The sequence below is a fragment of the Panthera leo genome, chromosome B1 (genome assembly GCF_018350215.1).
Source record: "Panthera leo isolate Ple1 chromosome B1, P.leo_Ple1_pat1.1, whole genome shotgun sequence".
NCBI classification, from domain to species: domain Eukaryota; kingdom Metazoa; phylum Chordata; class Mammalia; order Carnivora; family Felidae; genus Panthera; species Panthera leo.
This window is the reverse complement of record NC_056682.1, coordinates 83,053,887-83,068,945: the sequence shown is the minus strand read 5'-3', so window position 1 is coordinate 83,068,945 and position 15,059 is coordinate 83,053,887. Positions and strand designations below refer to the sequence as shown.

Sequence of the window (15,059 nt, the reverse complement as noted above, 5' to 3'; positions counted from 1 at the left end):
CTTGAAGGCTTAATGAAGGTGGTAAGAGATTTCTTACCACGACCTTAAATGGCGGATTCCATTTTCAAAGATGGAGCTGGAGTGAGACTCTTTTTATTGCTCCTTTTCTAGCCAGACTCTTGAGTAGGTTTTGTACGGTTGACTGCCCCTTCTTCCTCACCTGCCACTCATTTCGTAATGGAATAGAGCCTGGGTCCTTTTCCACTACTCTTACCTAAACAGTTCCCGCTGAGATCCCCAGTGACTCCTGGTTGCCAAATCTAGCAGAACTAGATTTGAACTTTTTAGCTCTTGCTTTTCATGGACCTTCTGACTACATTGTTGAAGAGATGACCAGTCCCTCTTTCAAAATCTGTTCTTTCCCATGCCATCCTGATACCAGGCTTGGGTTTCCTTATATGTGCGTGTTCTTCAGTAGGCTAGTGCTAGCCCTGGATGGCCCATTCTCCCCTCACATGCTGTTAGTGGTTTGTCATCCAGTGTGTGTTTGTGAACCCCTATGAAAATTTGATAAAAGCTCTCAGCTCTCAGTTTCTGCAGAATTCTTACAAACTTACACACAAACATTATCATAGCCTTGAACATTTTCTAACCTTTAAAGCCCATCTCTGGATCTTAAATGGCCCTGAATTATACGTGTGGATGCTTTGTAGGCATTATCTCAATCCGTTTCTCACTCCGCATCTGTGGATCTAACTGCTTAGGTCGAGGACTGCTTAGATCTCCCACAGCAACTGAGACTCAGCATGTCCATGCCAGGTCTTATCATCCTGTCATTAAACCTAGTCCTCTTGTTCCTTCAGTCAGTCACTCCACCAACCCTTGTCTATTGGCTTAAGCCAGAGGTGTTCTGTGTTGTCCTTCCCTCATTTTCCACACCCAGTGACAAATCCTATCAGTTTTACCTCCCAGATCTCTCTTTTTTTAATGTTTGTTTATTTTGAGAGAGAGAGAGAGAGAGAGGCGTGTGAGTGGGGAAGGGGCAGAGAGGGAGGGAGAGAGAGAGAATGCCAAGCAGGTTCTGTGCTGTCAGCACAGAGACCAACATGGGACTCGATCCCACAATCCATAAGATCATGACCTGAGCCAAGATCAAGAGTTAGATGCCCAACCTACTGAGCCACTTAGGTGCCTCCACCTCTCAAATATCTCTTGAGTTAATTGACCTCTGCTACCTAAGGTGCCTTTTGCCTTCTCAATTGCTGCAGAAACCAGTGGCCTCTACCTTTCCATTCTTTCACTTCTCCTCCAAACTGGCTCCATTGAGGCAGCCAGAATGGCCTTCTGAAACACCAATCTGAGAATGCTATTCCCCAGTTTGAAGCTGCTCTGCTGTGTCCCTTTGCCCTTACAAGTGCCCAAACCTTTTCTCTCAGCTTGCAAGGCCTGTTGTGATGAGGGGCCTGCGTGTGCCCCCCCGTAGTATTTGTTGCTGCCTTCTCACTCTTGCCCTTTGCTTCAGCTGTACCGAACTTCCGCGTCCCAGGCCGTGGGACCTGTCTGTGTGGCCTTTGCTCATGCTCTTCTCCGGAAATTCTTGGTCCTCTACTGTCTGCTTTCACACCAGGCTAAGTTCTGCTTGTTCTCTTCCCCCGAAGCCTCCTCTGAACTTCCACCACCACCGTTCCTCTCACACATAGAGCTGGTGGGCTGTGAGTATCTGCTTTATCCTCCTTTAATGCTCTGCCGTTTCCATGGCATGGTGCTTGTCGCACCTGATCATACATGCTTGTTTTAATTGTTTACTGCCCTTCAGATGGTGGGACCATATGGTGACTTTTATGAACCCCAGGTAATTTTGCCTTCATGGGCCCCAGTTCCTCTACAAAAAAAAAAAAAAAAAAAAAAAGGAATAAAAATTGTACTTTGTATCTGTGTCACTATAAGATGGATATGTTCCAAGCTGGTATTGTTATTATATTCATTTTTTATTCTGATTTTAAAAGAAATTAATATAAAAACACTTTTTCTGGGCTTCTAAAAAGTTTCATGGGCCCTAGCTCTGTGCCTCCTGTGCCTGATGGGTATGTTGGCTCTGTTACATGGGCATAAATACCTTGGGCCTACTCAGTTATTTTATTGTGTGTCCCTTTTCATAATGGCTTGGATAGCTTATTAAAAACAATATTAAGATTTTGTGTTTTAGCCCCTGGTAATAGAAAAATTTATGGAAAAATTGGGTGATATACTCAAAAGGCATATATTTTATATTTATATTTAAAAGCAGAAATTGTAAGGTTTCTTATGTCAAAAATATGTTATATGAGCTATTTTACTAATATGAACTTTTCTTCATGCTGTTTCTGCATGGAACAGTGGTTTTTAGTGGGAGTGGGGAGGTGATTTTGCCTCAAGAGGGGACATTTGAGAATGTCTGGAGACATTTTTAGTTGTCACAACTGGGGGTACTACTGGCCACTAGTGAGTAGAGGCAGGGATGCTATTAAACATTTCTGCATTGCACAGGACAACCCCAATAATAAAGAATTATCTAGCCCAAAATATCAGTAGTGCTGAAGTTGAGAAACCCTATGTAGACGAATTCTTCATAAAACCTAGTTTCTACATGTGTTTTATTTAGTTTATTTTCCTATGTCCATTAAAAGCTATACAGTTGACCCCTGAACAGCATGCCTTTGAACCAAGTGGGCCCACTTAGACATGGAATTTTTTCAGTGACTGTACTGGAAGATTTTTGGAGATGTGCAACAATTTGAAAAACACACAAACCACGTGGCCTAGACTACCAAAAAAAAAGAAGAAGAAAAAGGTACTATTGTAAGGATGCAGTATTTAATACATATAACATACCAAGTATGTGTCAGTTGATGGTTTTATCGGTAAGGCTTTTGGTCAACAGGAGGCTCTCAGTAAAGTTTTGGAGGAGTCAGAAGTTATATGCAAGATTTTCACTAACAACCCCCGGGTTGTTCAAGAGTCAACTGTATTTTAGGTGTAGGATTATGTTGTAGCACTGGAGCCAAACTTTTTTTTTTTTTTTTTTTTTTACCTCAGTAAGGCTGAGGAGAACAGTCACTGAGATGGCTGAGCTTGTGAACACACCAGAAGCTGCTACCCAGTAACCTTTCACCAGGGTTTATTTGATAGAATTTCTGTCAAATGGTCTGTTGTCATTTAAATCATTACCCAAATACTCTTTTTTGTCCTTGCTAATCCTAGCCAGAATACAACCACTTGTTGTCTGGGTGGGGAGGGGGATGTTGAGTCATTTATTCATGATTTTTATTACCTCTTGGCTTGAATATCCTCATTCATTGTTCATAAGCCGCCCAGCTTGTTTACTTTTTATAAATTACATGTAATCAGTCCTCTTGCAGGTCTGGCTACTGTAATTGGCAGTAGCCACAGAGCTGGGCTGACGAGTCTGCATTTGTGCTGATGTCTCACATTCAGCTTATATTCTACTCACTGTGCTTTCTTGCCTCTTCCATCTGCTTTTTAAAAGGAAGGTGAAGGGAGAATTGCCACCATGCTCTCTCTTCTCAGATGCTCTGATGGTACTAGTTTATAGTTTAGTCGAGTCCCTGTGTCTTGGGAAGAATCAAGGGTTTGGGACCATGATCTTCAAACTTTTGTAGTGTGTTTAACAATCACCTGGCTAACTTTTAACGTGAGGAATCTTGAGCCCTACCCACCTTCTGATATTTAGTAAATTTAGGTAGAAGTCCAGAACACTTTTTAACTCAAGGCCCTGCTGATTCTGATGGAGGTGGTCCCTTAAATTATCCTTCGAGAAATCCTGAGTTGGGCATTGAGGGAAAAAGGGAGAAGAAAGAAAATCCAATAGAAGTAAATACGTATAAAGAGTGGGATAGGAAGGCAAGAACCAAAACTCAGAAAGTAACTTTAGCCTCTCTACTGTAAGATAAAGGAAATATGCTGCGATTCTGTGTGCGTACTGTTTTCTAGCAGTGACTTAGATCAAACTGTCCCCTAAAGAGGACATATTTAGTGGAAGACAAAAGTGAAAGGGAAATTTTAAAAAGGTTAGCATGTGAGAAAGTACCTGAGACTCTCAAAAGACATTATTAAATCAAGGAAGGTATTATGTAACTATTGATTTAAAAAAGAATGTGCATTCCCGAATCAAGCGTTTATGAATGACTTGAAGACAAAGGAGGGAAGGTGAAGAAGGATTAGCTCTTCACCAGAAGTTCTGGTTATTCTGGTTTTTGGATCTGAAAGCATATTATTAAAGTATGGTCCAGATTTCCTAGAATAGTTCTAATTTCAAACACTCTTTCCCATTGTCTTTATTATTCATGTCTTGTTCACCCTAATTTTGGTTAGTTGAGATGTGGTCGATTTTAAAAGAGCACCAAAGCAGTCATACGTGACTAAAGAGGTTCTCTTGTTTTTCAGTGTGTGTGTGTGTCTCTGTGTGTGTATGAGTGTTTAATCTAGACATTCTAATCTAGCTCTTTAAATCTAAACTTTGATTTTAAAGTCCATTTTAGAGAAAGAGAAGACAAGACAAACAGACAAGACAGACTCTATTTAGAAAACTGGTCAAGAAGTGGACTAGGTAGGAGTGGTTATTTAATCTTAGAGGAATAAAGTAAAACCCTTACTTTATTTCCAGCTGCCTACTGAACTTAATCCATTTCGAGAAAGCTGTCTCTGTTTTTTTGGCATATGAGTTCCTTAGGGCAACTTTCTGATTCCATTCAGTTACCTTACAGAAAGCTTGTGACACCCGCCCTACCCCCCACCCACAGGAAAAGGATTTTGGAGAGTTACCTACAAAATGATGGCTCTCAGATTTTGTTATATCATTCTTTTCTTTTTTAATGTTTATTAATTTTTGACAGAGAGAGAGAGAGAGACAGAGACAGAGCATGAATGGGGGAGGGGCAGAGAGAGAGAGAGAGAGAGAGAGAGAGAGAGAGGGAGACACAGAATCTGAAACAGGCTCCAGGCTCTGCTCTGAGCTGTCAGCACAGAGCCCGACGTGGGGCTCAAACTCACGGACAGTGAGATCATGACCTGAGCCGAGGTTGGACACTCAACCGACTGAGCCACCCAGGTGCTCCTTTGTTAAGTTATTCTTTACCCTGCTCCAACCATCTCTGTGTCAGTATGCATTTTTCCATGCTAGGAACCCAGGCTGTTGTAAAGCTTTTCACCACTATGGTATCATATTGACTGGCTTGCTGATCTTTCCTCCCTCCCTTTTACCATCCTTCATGCTGTCTTCCTTCTCCACTTACTTGCTCAGGAATACTTCAGCCTCTTATGTACTCTGTGCATCTGCTTACAAGATCTGCTGGAATCTCCTCCACATCTGCTTTGTAAGTGTCGAGTATCATTACTGTTATTATATGAAGTGTCCACCACACCCTCTCGTTGCACTGTGAGTCCAAGTAAGTTTGGTTAGTAGATCACTTGGCTCCTGAAGTGTGAGTAGAAGGGCTGTTGCTGGATATGGTGGAGACCTAGAACCAGCTTCTGCCACTTACACCTGGCAACCAAGAAAGGCTAGACTCCTGGGACCTCTACTCTGTGCAAAGAATTGAAAGCAGGACTCACGACTTGCTCTCTTCATTCCAGGTGACCTTATTTCCTTGCTTTCTTGTACTTTTTAAGCCCTGTACTTGGTAACCCTCTTTTGTTATGAGTCTCTTAATATTTCTAGTTATTTTTTCAGATTTTTTTCTATAATTTATTCCAATCCATATGTTCTTTACCATAGTGATAGATGCTTCAGATTTTGTATTTGCTGAAAACAAGGATGAATGCTCTTAGGGAGAACTGTAACATTAAGTAGTCATACAAGTGCAGCATAAAAAAAATATATAGCTTATAAAGTTTCAGTGGGGTATTTTAAATTAAAATTTTCGGGTTTGGGTTTAACTTGGAAAATATATTAGAAAATCTTAGGTAAGCAGATTTGTTGCCCTTTGCATAAGTTACTAGAGGGAAGGGTTTCTTTAATAATTACATATGATTTATTATTAAAGAAAATTACATAGATGGACTTAAAATTTATAGTATATTGATACTTTGGTTATTTATGTTTTAAGGTATAGTTTTTAATGCTCACACATATTTAAATGTTTAATATCTCCCTACTAATTTCAGTGATTCTTAAGCAATTTATGATACTCTTTTATGGTAAGTTTCATACATACATACTAAATTTTTGAGGAAATTAGTTTTTATTCCTTAGAGAAATAGTACTTGTTGAGAAACCCATGTTTTTCCTAAGGTAAATTGGAGCATGAATATTGAAATATTTTTACTCTTTCAAATAAGTTTCTATTCATTCATGTATGTTTTCAAATAGAATCTGTTGTGTTTCTAAAGGATATATTTCCAAAGCAGAATACATTTTCATAGCTTTGAGATTTTTATTGAAAACCTTAGGGAGAAGAAAATGGCTCAAGAAAGATAATGGCCAGCTTTTCTTAATGTGATGAAAGGAAAAACACTTTTATTACTCTTCCTATTCCTAATGGGAAAAAATGAGGCCCTAGGCAGTTGAACCTAGGAAATACCCTGAGTCCAAGGCCAGCTGGTTTCCACAGACAGAGGCGTGAGCACAGGCTTCTGACCTGGTGCCATTCCCAGCCTGCCATATCCCCCTCTGTCTGTAGTAGGTTGGTGTAATTTCTCACATTCAAACACTTAGACATTGTGAGAGCATTTTAGTTGTCCCCGAGAGCAATGGCAATATGGTAAGTTCACCGCAATCTCTCTTTTTAATTTTTATTTTTAATTGTAAAAAATACATACCATAACAGGTACTGTCGTACCCATTTTTAAGTGCACAGTTCAGTAACAGTGAGTATATTCCCACTGTTGTGCCACCCCAGTGTCTCTTGCCTCTGTCTAATCTGTGTAGCATCAGAAACATCAGAAGGGGCTTCATACCAGCACCATCTGGGGAGGTTGTACACCTCACCTATGTTTACTCCTTCACTGTAGTAGGAAGTTAATTATGTGGGATTTGCTCACCTGAGCCACACCGAAGATCCTACTTGAGTGTACATTTGGAAATCCCATGCCCCTTTCTGCCCCTGAGGAAAAATTCTTTCCTGATCCAGAGTCAGTGTTGAATTTAATCGTGAGCGTATGAGAATGAGTCACCCTGGGGAAGTATGTAATCCCATTTATACCTTTCTTCCAACCTCCCTTTAATTTTTAAACTTAAGATATTAGATCCTGATTTCCTGCGTAAGGTCTGGTGACTGGAGGACTAATTAGGGACTGGGCAATGTTGAGATTGAGATTGTTTGTTTGGAACCAGCACTTTCTGTTCTACTGAAAATGAGTCTCTATGGCCTAAGTTTTAAAATTCAGAGTATGTGTGGAATGTCTGTGTGGATGAAGAAACAAGTTAAATGCTTTTTTGGGAGGCAGGAGGAAAGAAGAGTGAAAATTTTAAGGTAGTCAGATTTTGGGTGGGGGAGATTTGGGGATTTTTAGGATTTATACAAACCAAAGATGACTGACTAATTGCTCTGTTATTTCTTTATGTACACAAAATAAATACTTGATTTTGGGCTAAAGGGATATTGTTGGATAGTTGTATTAACTGATAAAATAACTGAGTTCTGCTTTTCATTTCAGTTACTGTTATCCATACAATGTGTAACCACTACTTGCATTTCTTTATAGAATGAAAAATATTTCACTGGGAAATTATTTTAAAAGAATACTTGTGAAGTACTTTGTAATCTTCAAGGTACTTGGAATGTGGTACTTAAAGAATATAAATCGTTAACGTTTGTATTTTTATACCCACAGAGGTATATGGGAGTGGAAGTGACTTGAACCTCATGATATCCATTTTTAAAGACAGCATACATTTGAACAAGCCACTCTCCCTAAATGCTTATTTTAAATTGGCAGTGGGTTAGCCAGCAGTCAGTAATTTCACATAGCAAGTGTTTGGCACGCCTGTTTTAACCTGTACAGGTTCACTTCACACAAAGAAAAGAGAGGTGGGGTTACATGGTGGAAGCACCACGTTAGCCTCATTAACATATTCTGAATAACTGTATTTGAACATTTGCCAGCCAAGCTGGGCTATTTGGATGCCTGCCAAATGAGCAATGGGAATTTCTGAGAGGCCCATAGAGATATGAGCCTGTAAAATGTTTACTTTTTCTTCTTGGAAGGGAAACATTTTAGAAGAACAGCTCCCCCCACCCCCAAATGTTTGTTTATTTTTGATAGAGCGCTTGCATGGAGGAGGGGCAGAGGGAGGGAGACAGAGGATCTGAAGTAGGCTCTGTGCTGACAGCACAGAGCCTGATGTGGGACTCGAATTCACAAACTGAGAGATCATGACCTGAGCTGAAGTCAGACACTTAACCTACTGAACCACTCAGGTGCCCCCCCCCCTTTTTTTTTTTTTAATACCGCAGAAATTTGAGATCTTCTCTTCCCACCACCTTTGTGTATTGTTTTTAGAATATGTACTTTAGGATTTGTCTCAGAAATACCTTTGGTAATCTCTCTTGGATTACATTGAGTTCCTACTCAGCCTGTTTTTGTTCTTTGCAAAATTAGTCCTAAAGCTCTTTCTGTGAGCTGAGCTGGAGAACCTCTTCTGCAGGCTTATCATGTGAACACAGATGGTTGGAACAGGACAGACAGGATAAGCTAGGGCACATGTAGAGTCAACTCCTACCCAGTGGATGCTTGGATGATTAAGATGCCAGCCTGGCTTGGCTCTATAGAGTACAGAAATGGTCTTTCCAAGGTTCTGGCTTTGTGGCCTGCAACTGTGTCCAGAAATATTTTTTTTGGCTTTGTGTTGACACCTTCTGGCTGAAACCACAACTTGGGGCTCTAAAACTAGTTAGGGGAGTAGTCAGCTAAAACCAGGGGTTCTCAGATATTGTGATGCGGCAGATTATAAAGGTAAGAAAATGAGGCAGCACATATGCTTAGTTCTATAGTTCTTATTTTGGGGGCAGGTCAGGGGAGTATCAGAGTACCAGGGAGCTTTTTCAAAAACCATTCACCTTGATTGTTTGTTCCTGTTCACTTATTGCAGTAAAGGGTGGAATGACAACATAATGAGGGGGCATTTGAATCTACAATCTGTTGAAACCATGGGTGCTTACCACTGTGTGGTAATTTCCATAGTTTAGGCCAGTTTGCAACCCTGTGTCTCTTATTCTTTTGAATGGAAAGGTGTAGCGTGGTAACACTAACTCTCACTGCTCCTATGAAAGATTTTAAAATAATATGTTAAATCTACCTTTAATAGGCTTGCCAAAAGAGGGTTTTTTTCCTACTTGGAGCTTTTTTTTTTTTTTTCTTTGTCTCGTCAAAGATGGTTCTTAAGACTGACTTTTAAAAATCACACAAATACAGTATATTGAAAACAGGAAAGAAAAATTTGATTATAGCTATTAAAAAAAACCAAACTTTAAAAAATGAGAACCTGGGGAAGAACTCTGGTACATTGTCAAGTCCTAAATTTTTAAGAAGTATTATAATGAGCATATGTATTTATATTTTATATGCCAATCATGTATGTGTATATAAATATATATACTTTTAAATTTCTAGGCTGAAGTTACCACATTTCAGCTAGTTTTTGTTGAACTTCATTGATTTACTTGTAATTTTTTGAATAGTGTGTGTGATTTATATTTTTACAAAATCACTATCTACTCTTAACCTAGTATATAAATGTAACTGAGTCTTCATAGTTTTGTTTTTTTTCTGGTTGATTCATAACAGCCCTTTTAAAAGAAAAAATTTATAGGTGAATGTAATCATGAAGCAATATGATATTAATGAGTGCCTTTGATCATCACTTCAGTATTTATCTTTTTTATCATAAAATGTTAAATATTGTGTTTGTGGAGTTTCTCTCTTATGTCAGTTTATTGTGTTATGGGAATAGTTATGGAATATTACCAGTTCCATGTTTTGTACATGTTTAACATCTCTGAGGGTGGTAGATATAAAATCTGTTTCTCAAACAAGTACATGCATGAAACAATTTATTCAAGTCCTGTAACAACGCTAGTGAAACTTGAGTTCTGGCACTAGGCCCACATTTAAGCTGATAGGGTGCGTGTGCTTGTGTGCGTGTGTGCGTGCGTGTGTGAAAAAGATACTAATCATTGATGGTTTCTTTAGAATGTGTTAAGATTTTTAGGTCCAAATATGAGTCATTCAGTAGGTATATAAGATTTTAAAAACTGAATGAAATGTAGATAATGACTTTTGTGTCCCTTTTAATTAATTTTAGTGACTCATTAGGTGGTATTTGTGGGGATACATATAATAATTTCTTCATTGGTTTTTGCATTCTCCACATTTTAGTAACAAAGTGCTGGGAATGAAATGTGAATGAAGAGGCTACCTTCAGGTATAGTGAGGTTTATTTAGCTCATTTAACCATTGCTCTGTCTTACCCTCCTGTTAGGTGCTCCCTAGCTCCCTGGCATATTTACATATTATATAATCCAGACTGGTTTGTCCTGTTTGGTAGGTTTGTTATAAACTGCAGGGCTAAGTAAATGGGTGATAACATTTTAAATGGCATTAGAAGTTAAACAGTACTTGAGGAGTGATGTAGCAGAGGGCCCCAGCTGTCAGGTGCTCTCGGGTCTGCCTTCTTTCAGGCCATTTCCGTTTTCTTGTGGGTAACAGTAAATAAACACGAAACTGTAGTAATGCCTGGCCAGAGGACCACTCCATTTTACAGATGACATCCCACATGCATTTCTGATACTGAAAATGTCTGATTCTGAAAGTAGGTATTAACTGTGTCCATTAATTACTTGTATACATAGGCAGAAACCACCAAATCAAACTGGTAGAACCATTTTCATCTGGCTTTGCCCAGTATGAAAACAGTGAAGGAGGAAGGTAACTAGATGGGTTTTGTTCCCCTCCTCCCTCCGTGTATAATGAGAGAACATTTCCACATGCTTTGTGGTGAGCATTTCTTATGGCTGCACACTACTGGGTTAAGCCAACATATGGAGCTTAACTTATCCCCAGTTTATGGGGCTATTGGTTTTTTTAAAGCATCCTCTGACCTTACTTGTTTAACTTTGTGAAAGGTATTCATCTCATGCGAGTGCTCTAAACCCTCTGTAGGGCTGTGTCCCCTTGAGCAACGAGTACGTCCTTCTCACGTTCACTCATCAGGTCCCCAGCTGGAAACTGGGATCTCCTGGTGGGTGTGGAAGTCTTTCCTGGAATGCCCCTCCCCTCCACACAGGGCTGCTTTGAGGTTTGCACGGTACCTAGTGCCTCAGGGTGTTTGTTAAACTTACAGTGGGTGGTGGTGGTGACAACCTTGCCCTGCCATGCTGCACGCTCCAGTCCCTCTACTCTCTCACCTGTTTCAATCTCAGGGGTTCTCTTTGAGCCAAGAGACTGGGGACCCTAACATAGAAGATCCTCAGTTTAACAGCAGCCTGCTTTTTCCTTGTGAGTCCATGCTTAGTTTGAAGTATGCTAAAAGAGGTTCTCATTTCTGTAGGTCAGGCAGGTTGCAGCCTGCTTGAGTTTTTAGTATCTCTGGTTAATAATGTTTGAGCATAGAAGAGGAAATGGCTCTTTTATGAATGTTGCATAAAACTCTGTGGCCTTGTGCAAATGATCTAACTTCACGTGAATCCTGCCTTATAGACAGAATCTGCATTTGTGTGAGTCGATTCACCACCCTGTGTGCTAGTCTGAAATAATGAGTGTTGGAATCATCCCACATTTAGCACATACACTTATTTTATGTATTTATTTTTATTTTATTTTATTATTTATAAATTTAAATCCAAGTTGGTTAACATATAGTGTAATAATGGTTTCAGGAATAGAATTCAGTGATTCATCACTCACATATAACGCCCGGTGCTCATCCCAACAGGTGCCCTCCTTAGTGCCCACCACCCATTTAGCCCATCCCCTCCACCCAACATCCCTCCAGCAACCCTCAGTTTGTTCTCTGTATTTAAGAGTCTTTTATGGTTTGCGTCCCTCTCTGTTTTTATCTTATTTTTCCTTCCCTTCCCCTGTGTTCATCTGTTGTGTTTCTTGAATTCCACATATGAATGAAATCATACGATATTTGTCTTTCTCTGACTGACTTATTTCGCTTAGCGTAATACACTCTAGTTCCATCCATGTTGTTGCAAATAGCAAGATTTCATTCTTTTTGATCGCTGAGTAGTAGTCCATTGTGTGTGTGTGTGTGTGTGTGTGTGTGTGTGTGTGTACATACACCACATCTTCTTTATCTATTCAGCAGTCAGTGGACATTTGGGCTCTTTCCATAATTTGGCTAGCACATACATTTTCTTAAAAAAAAACAGAACTCAGAGCTGGGAAAATTTTCAAACAGTTCACATTCTTCTGATTCTGATTTTTTTAATGTTATTTTTGCTATTTTAAATTTGCTTTTATTGTTTGAAATCAGAAATACATTTTTTATTCTAACTTTTTATTTTGGAACTGAAGATTTAAAACTTATATCCGTGGAATTACCATTGTGTCAGTGGTTAATTATCGTAATTTATAATCACAAGATGGTGAGACCTTTGGAGGATAAAATGGAAAATAAAATTAGGTTCGGACAAGGAATTCTACTTGGATATTGCAAAAATCGGAAAAAAAAAGGGAATGAATAACTGGCAACACAAACCCGTTTTCCTGTAAGTTCCTTTTTCCCAATCCCTTGCCATCATGCTAAAAAAAGTTTTCTTGCAAGTTGATTTTTCTCAGAATCCTGCTGCTTACTGTTAGTAATATTTTTTTTCATGTGCCAGAGTTTTGTTTTTCATGTGATTTCTGCAGTGTGATTTCTTACTGAAAATATTTTTTTAAGTGCAGTGGCAAAAGTTCTTGATAATAAGCCAAAAGGAAAATTTAATACGGACTTCTGTACAGTTTAGTTATAGTGATTAGGGGGAATTAAATGTATTATCCAAGGTGAATGAAGTTAAATTATTATAGGAGAAATAATTCTAATTGAAGAAGAACTATGAGTGCTCATTTTCAGTTTCAGAAATTACATTTTTCAGTTTCTACCTGGTCTTTCCCTCCAAGGATGCATATTTTTAAGATTTTTCTATCAGGCTAACGCAGGGTGATGCCACTAACTGAACCAGCTTAATGGGATGACATCATGGTTTCCTTGGGAATAATTAAGCAGGGTAAAAATTCAAGTTTTTAAGAGGGCGTGATTGGAGTTCTTGAGCAGTATGATACTTTAAAATACTTTGAAGATACTCTAACTGAATGCTTTTAAGGGGATAGCTAGTGTTCTGCATCTCTCAGTCTGATAGGAAAAAAGAAATCATGTTTTAGATACTACTATTAAAACAGCATGTGATTTTTTTCCTCCTGTTATTCTTTTAAGAAATGATTTCAGAAATGGTCAAGAACATCTTGTTCAGCAGCTCACTCTGACTCCTTGACTTACTGGGAGGCTCTCACTACATTTGTTTACTTTATAAATCTTACAGTGGCCTTTGACCAAAAGTAATAAAATGTTACCTGACCTGTTCTATCAGTCAGGATTCTCAGTTGTAAGCAACAAAAACCCTGGCTAATTTCATGAGAAAAGGAGTTTATTAAAGACATTAAGTAGTGCACAGTGTCTCTGGAAAGCTGAGGACCTAGCTTAGAAGCACATCAGTCAGGAACTCCCTCCACTGGGGGAACACATCATCCCTGCCTCACAGGCCATGACCATAGGCCCTGCGTCTCCTACTACCACCACCGTTGACAACTAGATACTGAACACTGCCATTGCTACCTCTGCAAGCTGCATTTGCTGCCCCAACCACAGACCCAGATTTTGTGCAGTTCTTATTTCTTGAGATTTCTTGAGATTTAAAATCTGGAATGAATTTGGTAGAACCAGTGTACCTGATTGTGTACCTGCACTCTGTTGCATGGTAGCTAAGAAACCAATTATCTGGAATTTTCTGCCTTTGTAGTATTAGGGTTAATGATTTTCCGAAGATAGGGAGGGGAGTGCAGATGCTGGACATCCTAAAAGAATCCTATAAGCCTACAGTTCCAGGCATATTGGGGGTAGAGGTAGAAGGATTCAAAATAAGGACAACAGGGGCACCTGGGTGGCTCACTTAGTTAAGCATACAACTATTGATTTTGGCTCAGGTCATGATCTCAGGGTTTGTGAGTTGAGCCCCACATCTAGCTCTGTGCTGACAGTGTGGAGTCTGGAGTCTGCTTGGGATTTTCTCTCTCTCCCTCTCTTTGCCCCTTCCCCACTGTGCTTGTGCACGCACGCTGTCTCTCTCAGGGTGAATAAAATAAACTTAAAAAAAAAATAAGGACAACAACTACCCTCCTACAGAACTTACAATGTCTGCTAATAATAGGTATGAGGAAAAAATGTCATAACAAAACCCATAATTTCTCAGTATTCTCATCTCAGCAGCTTCCACAGACATAAAAGCAAGCACTCTGTTTATTAAACAGCTGTTGTGTGCTGAGTGGTGGTTTTTTTTTTTTTTTTATTTTATCTCTAATCCATAAAACAACCTTGAAAAGTAGACATTATTGCCCTTATTTTTACAGGTAAATAAACTGGTGTTCCAAGGTAACTTCCCCAAATTACATAGCTGGTATATGTCAGTGCTGAAATTCAAACTCATTTGTGTCTGTTCCAGAACCCCTCTTCTTTCTACTGTTCCGGCTTTGTCCTCCCAGAAATTTTGTGAAAGAGCACATACAGCCTCCCTGATTTAAACCAGAAGTTTTTGTGGGTGCTTCTGCATTGTTTCCCTTAATCCAGTACTTACCATTTATCATGAATTGGGAGACCCTCCTTGGCTCAGGAGAGGGACTGGGGCTAGAGCTGCAGATTCAGGAATGATAAGAGCCTAAGTGTCCCTGGGTGCTTTGGACATCTATGCCATCTTCCTGGAAGAATCTGTTGAGTGAGAGGAGTTGGTGAGACCTTGCAGAACACTAGTTTGTCACGTGGATCAGGAGAGAGGAAGCAGCAAAAGACACAGTGACGGTCACTTGGTAGGAGGAGATCAGAGTAGGTACTTGTTAGAAGAGTTTATAAGAAGGAGGGTGTG

General features: G+C 39.4%; 1 protein-coding gene and 1 long non-coding RNA gene across 2 annotated transcripts in view; both read left to right on the top strand.

The window, feature by feature from the left end:
- Positions 1-15,059, top strand: part of GAB1 (GRB2 associated binding protein 1) — a 122,610-nt gene that overhangs the window by 9,717 nt on the left and 97,834 nt on the right.
- Positions 12,495-15,059, top strand: part of LOC122217828 — a 34,129-nt gene continuing 31,564 nt past the window's right edge. The window contains exon 1 of the long non-coding RNA XR_006201697.1: positions 12,495-12,653. This is a non-coding gene — a long non-coding RNA (uncharacterized LOC122217828). The remainder of the gene's footprint in view (positions 12,654-15,059) is intronic.